This window comes from Pleurodeles waltl, chromosome 6, assembly GCF_031143425.1.
Source record: "Pleurodeles waltl isolate 20211129_DDA chromosome 6, aPleWal1.hap1.20221129, whole genome shotgun sequence".
Lineage (NCBI taxonomy): Eukaryota > Metazoa > Chordata > Amphibia > Caudata > Salamandridae > Pleurodeles > Pleurodeles waltl.
This window is the reverse complement of record NC_090445.1, coordinates 84,966,414-84,978,521: the sequence shown is the minus strand read 5'-3', so window position 1 is coordinate 84,978,521 and position 12,108 is coordinate 84,966,414. Positions and strand designations below refer to the sequence as shown.

General features: G+C 40.8%; 1 protein-coding gene and 1 long non-coding RNA gene across 5 annotated transcripts in view; one reads left to right on the top strand and one right to left on the bottom strand.

Moving 5' to 3' along the window:
* Nucleotides 1–12,108, bottom strand: part of LOC138299253 (erythroid membrane-associated protein-like) — a 347,615-nt gene that overhangs the window by 79,205 nt on the left and 256,302 nt on the right. The window lies entirely within an intron of this gene.
* The window catches only part of LOC138299255 (uncharacterized), a 223,612-nt gene that overhangs the window by 210,572 nt on the left and 932 nt on the right, over nucleotides 1–12,108 (top strand). The window contains exon 2 of the long non-coding RNA XR_011204729.1: nucleotides 10,489–11,039. This is a non-coding gene — a long non-coding RNA (uncharacterized lncRNA). The remainder of the gene's footprint in view (nucleotides 1–10,488; nucleotides 11,040–12,108) is intronic.

Here is a 12,108-nt window from a genome sequence, read left to right as displayed (position 1 = left end):
CACTCTACTGTGAAACAATCTACTCTACTCCACTGCGCTCTATGCCACTTTCACCATTACACTCATGCCACTGTACTCTACTCTGAACCACTGTAGTCTACGCTAATGCACTCTATGTCACTGTGACCTATGACACTCTACTGTGCAACACTGCACTGTCCACTACTGAACTTTAGGCCACATGTACTTTGCATTAGTGCACTCTATGCCGCTGCACTGTGCAGCACTTCACTTTACGCCACTGCCCTCTACGCCACTCCACTCTACACCACTGTATGCCATTGCACTCTAAGCCAATCTAGTCTGCACAGCTCTACGCCACTCTATACTATGCTACTCTACTCTGCCCCAATACATTGTATAATCACTATAATGGGTAGTCAGGGTGCAAAGCGGCCGCACTCATGGCGAGCGTACATATGAGTTATAAGTCTTGAAAGTAGGGTGTGGTGCAAGTGATCATATGCCCTACTACCCTTAGGCAACAATACTGTGTAGGGTTGGTACACAATTAATATAATACAAGAGAGATCACAGCACACAGTATACAGTAGTAAAAAATCAACAAGATTAAGATATTTTGTCGTTGTATGAAATGGTCAAACAGATAAGAGTTAGAGTCTTGTCTTCAGAGAAAAGTTCATTCATTCGGAACGAAGTAACGTTCAGTGAGACAGAAACCGTTTTTCCAAAAACAGCCAAGCAGCCAACACGTGTTTCGTCACACCAGTGACTTTTTCAAGGCTGTAAATAAACATATATATGTATACCTAATATAAGTATAGTAATTCAGTACAGAACGCAATATAAAGTGTGGCTTGATAGTGACATTATATACAGAGAACAGATGCGTGAAAAGTGACAAAATTAAAGGCACTGTAAAAGAAGCAAAACCTTGAACCGTAGGGGACATGGCTTCAGCGTACACCAGATTATTACTGGAAAAATGTTACAGGGCACCCAAGTCAAAAAGATAGTCCAAAAGAAACAAACGAAGAAAAAAAAAAAAAAAAAAAAAAAAAAAACAGCCCAGGTGACCTAAAAGAATCGAGAAGAGAGTATAGTGAAGACAATTATCCAAATGGAGGTAGTCACAACAACTTTTACTGTAGTGGTGAAAACCCAGCAAACCAAGAGGTGTAGTGATGAGAAAATGTTAAAAAGTATATGTGTACATCTCTAATCATACCCGAGAGTTTGCGGAAAGAGTTTTGCGAGCAAAAAGTCCACTGCGTCTTAGAAGCTTTATGAAGTCCAAATAATACTTAGGGCCTGATTCTAACTTTGGAGGACGGTGTTAAACCGTCCCAAAAGTGGCGGATATACCACCTACCGTATTACGAGTTCCATAGGATATAATGGACTCGTAATACGGTAGGTGGTATATCCGCCACTTTTGGGACGGTTTAACACCGTCCTCCAAAGTTAGAATCAGGCCCTTAGTTTTCTAAAAGGGGGAAAAATTATATAATGAGAAAAAACAAATGGGAAAAAGTAAAAATATATGCTTTCGGTGAGAAATATTGTGATGAGCTCAAAGTGTTAGTTTGAGTGGAAGATAAATAGGAAAAAGATACCTTTAAGTAGTTTTTTCCAACGCCGAAAATAGGTGATTCAAGGGAAACGAGGGAAATGATCCATCTATGGTAAGGGACCCTGGTAAGTCCGCATGTGATTTTCTATAGGTAGATAAAAGATAACAAATGCACGAGTAAAAACGGGGAAAGAGAAGGAAATTCCATGTAAGCTGAATGGAAATATGAGGCACCGGGCTTGTACCTCCAACGTTAAGCCTTACTTTAAAAAAAGGGGGGGAAGAATGATGAGAAGGTAATTCACCATTCAGTCGGTATACTCTGGGTAAATGTCCAGGTTGTGTAAAGAAACTGGTTATGATATCCCAGTGTGAATTAATCGTGATTTAAAAAAGGTAATGTTTTTAAACTTTGGAAAGGCAGTGATAGTGACATGGGTGGTAGTTGTCAGAAGATGTTAATGCTGTCCGTAATTTCACAAGGGTGTGCGGACACTTATCGTAACTATTCAATAGGACAGAGTCATATAGTCGGCAAATAGCTGCTACACGAAGACACTCTAACAAATAGACTATAAAATTGCCTACAAAGAGGTACTGGGGTTGGAACAGACCGGGGTTCAGATTCCCCGTAGGACAAATGTAAATGTCGAGTTCAGTAGAAAACGGGGGGCCAATTAACCGTAATGCACATATTAATGTCCGGCCGGATGCCTCGAACATGCGCACACCGGCGTAACGAGGTAACCAAACTAAAGCCGGCAGGATTAGAATAGTTACGAGTTCTGACTTACCAATGGTTGAGAAAGGGGCAGCCGCCCAGTCCGTGTGCCGGTGTTGTGATCTCTGAAGCGAGATCAAACGTAGTGAGTATGTTGAAGTCTCGTGTGAATTAACACGTGACTCACAGCATCAGCGCAATGAAAAGGGGACTACAACCATCAGCGCAATGAAAAAGGACTCCGTAGGCAAACTCAAACGACGGGATGTATAAAACATATTTAAGAATGAAACCATATTATTTTTGTATAATAATTATTATACAAAAATACTAAGGTGTAGAACATGGGTAAACTTAGTTGAACATGCAAGTATAATAGTAAAATGAAAATTGTAATATAAGACAGAATAACAGAAAAAAGGGGGGGGGCCCGTGACCCACAAACTGAGGTGTAGAACACGGGTAAAATTAGTTGAACATGCAAGTGTAATAGTCAAATGAAAATTGTAATATAAGGCAGAATGACAGAAAAAGGGGGGGCCAGTGACCCAAAAAGGAAAAGGCCATTAGTCCTAAGATTCACCAGGTTTCTTACAGAGAAATGAAAAATATCTTTGAACAAAGGTTAACATTGGCGTAACATATCCACAGGTAGCAACAATGATATTTATACATGTAAAACAGGTCAGGTTGGTAACAAACATCAGTGGTGATTACTGTTTTATTTCAGAAAAACACATAATTCCCTGTCCACATTAAGACCCATCTCTACCGCCCTAAGTTTCAGTATCCATTTCGCTTCACTTTTTCGTAGGTCCAGTGTCCTATTTCCATACCTAGGTGCAGTAGCGACATGTGTGATACCATGGAATCTGATGTTACGGATGTCATCCTCTCCATGTTGTTGATTGAAATGTGTGGCAAGAGGGTACAACTGATTCTGATTTCTGATGGCCCTAATGTGTTCCTGTATGCGTTCCTTCAGAGGGCGGATTGTACTGCCCACGTATATTAGACCACAGACACATATTATGCAGTACACTGTGTATTTGGTGTTGCAATTAATGAATTGTCTGATATGGTAAATGACCCCAGTATTGTAGGAGAAAGTTATGGTTTTGTTGAGGGCCAATGTGCACGAGATGCAGCAGCCACATTTGTAAAAACCCGCTGGTGCATTGGGGAGCCAGGTACTCCGGGCTGGGTTAGTAGGTGAAGTCAGAAAGCTAGGACATAAATGATTTCTCAGAGTTTTCCCCCGACTATGTACAAGTGATAGAGTCTTATGGATTGCGGAGGTTAGTTTGTCGTCCAAAAGTAGCAGATGCCAGTGTTTTTTTAAAATCCGATAGACAAATATACTGGCAGGGCTGAACTTGGTAATAAAAGGGATAGCCTTCCTCTTGGTCGTATTGTTTTTCTTTTTATTCTGGCCTCTGATAAGCAATTGGTTCCGTGGTATGGTAGTAATCCGTTTGCTAGCCTTAACAATAAGGTCTTTAGAGTAACCCCTGGCCAGGAACCGTTGTTTAAGGTCTTCTAACTCTTGTATAAAGATAGTGTCATCACTACAATTACGTCGTAAGCGTATCATTTCCCCATAGGGTATGGCCTGGATTTGAGATCTAGGGTGGGCACTGTGTGCATGAAGAATTGAATTACATGCTGTGGGTTTTCTGTAAAGTCGGGATGCTATTTTATTCCCGGTAACATAGAGAGACAGGTCCAGGAATTCAATCTGTAGTTTGTCGCTCTTGTGAGTAAACTGTAGATTGAAATCATTGGTATTAAGGTGTTCAAGGAGTAGTGTAAGGTTAACAGTATCTCCTGTCCAAATGGCCAAGATATCGTCAATGTACCTTCCCCAAAAAAGAATATGTGAAGTGATGTAAGCGGGACATTGGGTCCAAAGATGTTGTTTTTCGAATTGCCCCATATATAAGTTTGCAAAAGAGGGCGAGAATTTGGCACCCATGGCCACTCCCTGACATTGTTGGTACCATTGTCCATTGTGTAAAAAAACATTGTTTTCAAGTACCAGTCGGGTGAGGTCCAAGAGCATTTGGGTGTGTTCAAACAGAGTCGCGTCTCGATCGGCAAGTGCCAGAGAAAGCATGTGTAAGCCTTTTTCTAGGGGAATAGAAGTATAAAGAGAACTAACGTCCAGTGTCACAAAGACACATTCGTCTGTCCAGACTAGGTCCTCTAGCTGACAGAGTAGGTCCCTGGAATCTTGGATATAAGATGGTAGATTATGTACTAAAGGCTGTAAAAAAGAATCAATGTATTCCGAGATCTGCTCTGTAGGGGAACCTATGCCAGAGATAATGGGCCGGCCTGCAGGAAAGGGTCCTGGTTTGTGTACTTTCGGCAAAATGTAAATGCACGGGGCCCCGTGGTGTGTTGTTAAACATGAATTTGTATTCCTGTTCTGTGATGAGACATAGGTTTTTCCAGTGTGTCAATTTGTCCTGAATTAGTCTTCCAGTTTTATTGAGGGGATTTTCAGGTAAGTGTTTGTAGGCTTTTATGTCATTAAGTTGTCTATCAATTTCAGACAGGTAATCCATTTTGTTCATGACCACTATATTGCCCCCTTTGTCGGCTTCTTTGATAACAATTTCTGCACATGACGCCAAATGTCGTAATGCCAGAAATTCGGTATGTGTAAGATTTTGTTTGGATTTGTGATTCTGAAGTCTAAATTTGTCCTCTAATTCACATAGGTCCATATTGACAGCCTTATAGAAAACATCTATGTTGTAGGTTATCAAAGAAGCCGACAAAGGGGGCAATATAGTGGTCATGAACAAAATGGATTACCTGTCTGAAATTGATAGACAACTTAATGACATAAAAGCCTACAAACACTTACCTGAAAATCCCCTCAATAAAACTGGAAGACTAATTCAGGACAAATTGACACACTGGAAAAACCTATGTCTCATCACAGAACAGGAATACAAATTCATGTTTAACAACACACCACGGGCCCCGTGCATTTACATTTTGCCGAAAGTACACAAACCAGGACCCTTTCCTGCAGGCCGGCCCATTATCTCTGGCATAGGTTCCCCTACAGAGCAGATCTCGGAATACATTGATTCTTTTTTACAGCCTTTAGTACATAATCTACCATTTTATATCCAAGATTCCAGGGACCTACTCTGTCAGCTAGAGGACCTAGTCTGGACAGACGAATGTGTCTTTGTGACACTGGACGTTAGTTCTCTTTATACTTCTATTCCCCTAGAAAAAGGCTTACACATGCTTTCTCTGGCACTTGCCGATCGAGACGCGACTCTGTTTGAACACACCCAAATGCTCTTGGACCTCACCCGACTGGTACTTGAAAACAATGTTTTTTACACAATGGACAATGGTACCAACAATGTCAGGGAGTGGCCATGGGTGCCAAATTCTCGCCCTCTTTTGCAAACTTATATATGGGGCAATTCGAAAAACAACATCTTTGGACCCAATGTCCCGCTTACATCACTTCACATATTCTTTTTTGGGGAAGGTACATTGACGATATCTTGGCCATTTGGACAGGAGATACTGTTAACCTTACACTACTCCTTGAACACCTTAATACCAATGATTTCAATCTACAGTTTACTCACAAGAGCGACAAACTACAGATTGAATTCCTGGACCTGTCTCTCTATGTTATCGGGAATAAAATAGCATCCCGACTTTACAGAAAACCCACAGCATGTAATTCAATTCTTCATGCACACAGTGCCCACCCTAGATCTCAAATCCAGGCCATACCCTATGGGGAAATGATACGCTTACGACGTAATTGTAGTGATGACACTATCTTTATACAAGAGTTAGAAGACCTTAAACAACGGTTCCTGGCCAGGGGTTACTCTAAAGACCTTATTGTTAAGGCTAGCAAACGGATTACTACCATACCACGGAACCAATTGCTTATCAGAGGCCAGAATAAAAAGAAAAACAATACGACCAAGAGGAAGGCTATCCCTTTTATTACCAAGTTCAGCCCTGCCAGTATATTTGTCTATCGGATTTTAAAAAAACACTGGCATCTGCTACTTTTGGACGACAAACTAACCTCCGCAATCCATAAGACTCCATCACTTGTACATAGTCGGGGGAAAACTCTGAGAAATCATTTATGTCCTAGCTTTCTGACTTCACCTACTAACCCAGCCCGGAGTACCTGGCTCCCCAATGCACCAGCGGGTTTTTACAAATGTGGCTGCTGCATCTCGTGCACATTGGCCCTCAACAAAACCATAACTTTCTCCTACAATACTGGGGTCATTTACCATATCAGACAATTCATTAATTGCAACACCAAATACACAGTGTACTGCATAATATGTGTCTGTGGTCTAATATACGTGGGCAGTACAATCCGCCCTCTGAAGGAACGCATACAGGAACACATTAGGGCCATCAGAAATCAGAATCAGTTGTACCCTCTTGCCACACATTTCAATCAACAACATGGAGAGGATGACATCCATAACATCAGATTCCATGGTATCACACATGTCGCTACTGCACCTAGGTATGGAAATAGGACACTGGACCTACGAAAAAGTGAAGCGAAATGGATACTGAAACTTAGGGCGGTAGAGATGGGTCTTAATGTGGACAGGGAATTCTGTGTTTTTCTGAAATAAAACAGCAATCACCACTGATGTTTGTTACCAACCTGACCTGTTTTACATGTATAAATATCATTGTTGCTACCTGTGGATATGTTACGCCAATGTTAACCTTTGTTCAAAGATATTTTTCATTTCTCTGTAAGAAACCTGGTGAATCTTAGGACTAATGGCCTTTTCCTTTTTGGGTCACTGGCCCCCCCTTTTTCTGTCATTCTGCCTTATATTACAATTTTCATTTGACTATTACACTTGCATGTTCAACTAATTTTACCCGTGTTCTACACCTCAGTTTGTGGGTCACGGCCCCCCCCCCTTTTTTCTGTTATTCTGTCTTATATTACAATTTTCATTTTACTATTATACTTGCATGTTCAACTAAGTTTACCCATGTTCTACACCTTAGTATTTTTGTATAATAATTATTATACAAAAATAATATGGTTTCATTCTTAAATATGTTTTATACATCCCGTCGTTTGAGTTTGCCTACGGAGTCCTTTTTCATTGCGCTGATGGTTGTAGTCCCCTTTTCATTGCGCTGATGCTGTGAGTCACGTGTTAATTCACACGAGACTTCAACATACTCACTACGTTTGATCTCGCTTCAGAGATCACAACACCGGCACACGGACTGGGCGGCTGCCCCTTTCTCAACCATTGGTAAGTCAGAACTCGTAACTATTCTAATCCTGCCGGCTTTAGTTTGGTTACCTCGTTACACCTGTGTGCGCATGTTCGAGGCATCCGGCCGGACATTAATATGTGCATTACGGTTAATTGGCCCCCCGTTTTCTACTGAACTCGACATTTACATTTGTCCTACGGGGAATCTGAACCCCGGTCTGTTCCAACCCCAGTACCTCTTTGTAGGCAATTTTATAGTCTATTTGTTAGAGTGTCTTCGTGTAGCAGCTATTTGCCGACTATATGACTCTGTCCTATTGAATAGTTACGATAAGTGTCCGCACACCCTTGTGAAATTACGGACAGCATTAACATCTTCTGACAACTACCACCCATGTCACTATCACTGCCTTTCCAAAGTTTAAAAACATTACCTTTTTTAAATCACGATTAATTCACACTGGGATATCATAACCAGTTTCTTTACACAACCTGGACATTTACCCAGAGTATACCGACTGAATGGTGAATTACCTTCTCATCATTCTTCCCCCCCTTTTTTTAAAGTAAGGCTTAACGTTAGAGGTACAAGCCCGGTGCCTCATATTTCCATTCAGCTTACATGGAATTTCCTTCTCTTCCCCCGTAATTACTCGTGCATTTGTTATCTTTTATCTACCTATAGAAAATCACATGCGGACTTACCAGGGTCCCTTACCATAGATGGATCATTTCCCTCGTTTCCCTTGAATCGCCTATTTTCGGCGTTGGAAAAAAACTACTTAAAGGTATCTTTTTCCTATTTATCTTCCACTCAAACTAACACTTTGAGCTCATCACAATATTTCTCACCGAAAGCATATATTTTTACTTTTTCCCATTTGTTTTTTCTCATTATATAATTTTTCCCCCTTTTAGAAAACTAAGTATTATTTGGACTTCATAAAGCTTCTAAGACGCAGTGGACTTTTTGCTCGCAAAACTCTTTCCGCAAACTCTCGGGTATGATTAGAGATGTACACATATACTTTTTAACATTTTCTCATCACTACACCTCTTGGTTTGCTGGGTTTTCACCACTACAGTAAAAGTTGTTGTGACTACCTCCATTTGGATAATTGTCTTCACTATACTCTCTTCTCAATTCTTTTAGGTCACCTGGGCTGTTTTTTTTTTTTTTTTTTTTTTTTTCTTTTTCTTCGTTTGTTTCTTTTGGACTATCTTTTTGACTTGGGTGCCCTGTAACATTTTTCCAGTAATAATCTGGTGCACGCTGAAGCCATGTCCCCTACGGTTGAAGGTTTTGCTTCTTTTACAGTGCCTTTAATTTTGTCACTTTTCACGCATCTGTTCTCTGTATATAATGTCACTATCAAGCCACACTTTATATTGCGTTCTGTACTGAATTACTATACTTATATTAGGTATACATATATATGTTTATTTACAGCCTTGAAAAAGTCACTGGTGTGACGAAACACGTGTTGGCTGCTTGGCTGTTTTTGGAAAAACGGTTTCTGTCTCACTGAACGTTACTTCGTTCCGAATAAATGAACTTTTCTCTGAAGACAAGACTCTAACTCTTATCTGTTTGACCATTTCATACAACGACAAAATATCTTAATCTTGTTGATTTTTTACTACTGTATACTGTGTGCTGTGATCTCTCTTGTATTATCCCAATACATTGTACGCGGATGAAATATTTTTTGCTGCACTGTGCACCACTATAGTCTGCAACACTCTATGCCAATGCACTCTACACCAGTCCACTCTACTCTACGACACACCACTCTACTCCACTATTACCCCTAAGCTATTGCACTCTACTTTCCTCTGCACCACTCTACTCTATGTCACTCTACTCTATGCCACTGCACTCTACACCACTGCACTCTACTCTGCACTGTTCTACTCCACTCTACTCTATGCCACTGCACTCAACGCCACTGCACTCTACAATCTTCTACTGTGCAACACTGCACTCTGCGCCACTGAACTCTACGCCACTCTACTCTGTACTACTGAATTCTTTGGCACTGCACTTTACACCACTGCACTCTATCCTACTCTACTCTGTATTATTCCACTTTATGTTGCTTCACTCTGCAGTACTCCACTCTACGTCACTGCGCTGCATGCCATTGCACTCTACTATGCACCACTCTACAGCAATGCACTCTAGGCCACTCTGCAGTTCATGATGCACTCTATGCTGCTGCATTCTACAATCTTCTATCATACACCAATGAATTATATGCCGCTGCACTCTACACCACTACACTCTACACCACTTTACTCTGCAACACTCTACTCCAATGTATTCTACACCAGTTCACTCTACTCTATTCCACTTTAAGCCATGCTACGCAACTCCACTCTGTGCCACTCCAATATGTACAACCCTCTATGCCACTCCACTCTACAACACTCTACCCCACTCTTTGCCATTCCACTATGCGACACTCCACACCACTCTCCAATACTTCACTAACTTTTATCCCTCCTGTACAGCAGCCACACTGGTGTACAACATGGCTAAACCACATTGGCATAGACAATAGCAGTTGCTCAGGCAAGACCTAATTGCTTTGCAAATAGTTGTTCTACATTACTGCTGACAATCCTGACTGATCCACTGAGGTGACCACTGCAAGTATCCTTGCATATAAGGGCCACTAATGTAATCATGTCTGATGTGGTCACTGTACAATAGGATGATATTAACTGAATACAAGTAGCACTTACTACAGAAAAGAATGGAGACGCCTGGCCTAACAAAAATCATTACAATGAAAATATTTTACGCCCGAGGTTTGTCAGAGTGTATAATCAAACCAGACGCACTTATGGTAATCTATGAGAATACATGAAACAACATACATATCGGAAGCCTGTAATACTGTAAGAAACATCTACCGTTAAAGGCCTAATTACCTTTTCTCTCTACCAAGCTCCAGATTGGTCCCCAAGTCTCTGGAAAATGCAAAGAAAAGACAGCATCCTCAGCTTCTTCTTGGAACAAAGTAACTGTGCCCAAAACGAAGGACAATCTTAATCCCATGATGCAACAGCAGACTAAAATCACCACACCAGAGTCAAAGTTGACCGACCGGGTCAATTGTATCTCTGAAGTACATGTACCATTGCTTCACTGTAAGCCTTTGGTTCATGAATGTGAAACACAACTTCCTGGATGGGGGCTAGATGTGCAATTGTATATGTTCCTCTCTTCCCAACTGAACACTGATGAGCATAAGTAAGTGACGGGTCTTCAGAGATATCCTTGTGATGGTGCAACACAGAGTGCAGGTCTGCAGTGGCTGGATGCGTGATCGTCAGGGAGGATATGCAGATCGAAGGAGGATCAGCTGCTCTTAACAGCTAGTGCTCTGAAGTGCATGGCTTGAAACTGATGCACTGAACCATAGCCTGCATGAACAGAAGCAGCTAAAACAAGCATAACAGAAAAAGAGAAGAGGGCCACATGGCATGGAGCATCTGAAACAAGGTAAGCAGGTTGAGGATCACAACCGTCGATAGAAGATGGGAAGGTGTCTAGGGCTCACACTCTCAAATGGGAAAGGGGAATGGTGTGTATTTAGATATGCATGGTAAGAGCCGCAGAAGGCTTTGGTTACAACTTAGTTGATTAATAATGGCGGTACCACAAACACTACTTGTCAGAGTGGCACAGCCTGAGAGTAGAAGGCAGGTAGCCAGGATGAATGAGCATCATGAAATCCTTGACTGTTTCCCCACCAGTGCTGAGCTCTTATTTCATATTTGGGGCAGGTCGCACTTAGCCTTCATAATGTTTGTTCCACAAAATATATACTGGCAAAATTTGTGTGATTTTTTTTCCCACACATTGGGAATTCCAAAGGCACCCAGGATTTGTGGTTTTCTTTGGCACCAATAAATATCCAAAAACAAATATAATGTTGGTTTTCTGTGGGAAAGGTTACACATGCGTTGTGCATGAAAGTGTGTATGTTTGTTTCTTTCTAAATATGGCATTAACAAAAGGTTTGCTGGTCTAAGGATTCCAAGTTCACAGCTTTCCGGAACAGACACAGATATAAAAAGAAAAAAATAACTTTTTACCATATTTTTTCATTGTTCTAAGTGGTAGTCAACATTACCTATTTAGCCGTTTCTATCTACTTGCTGTTTGTGGAGGAAAGAATTGTGAAAGCTATGGGTAACCTGTACATTTCTGAGAACTAGACAACATTATGAATTAAGCCAAGGGGTCACTGGTGTAGATCACTTGTGGTTTTCCAAAATAAATTATTAATTGAAGTCAAAAAATAATGAAAGCATATATATAAAAAAAAGAAATAGGTGGCCATGATTTAATTTATAATTTTCTGCCCCAAAAGCGGATCTACAAAAGTAATACACTATTACGTCCCTGCAGCGCTATACAGTCTTTGTTGGGTGTCCAAAAACACGAAATTCCTAAAGTTACCAACACTGCTGCAGCTTGTACTGATTTTTATTGGCCAAGCATCAATTTGTAAGGTATTTATCTTATGAATGAAAAATGAGTACAAAGGAAAGCTGTTGTAAGATTC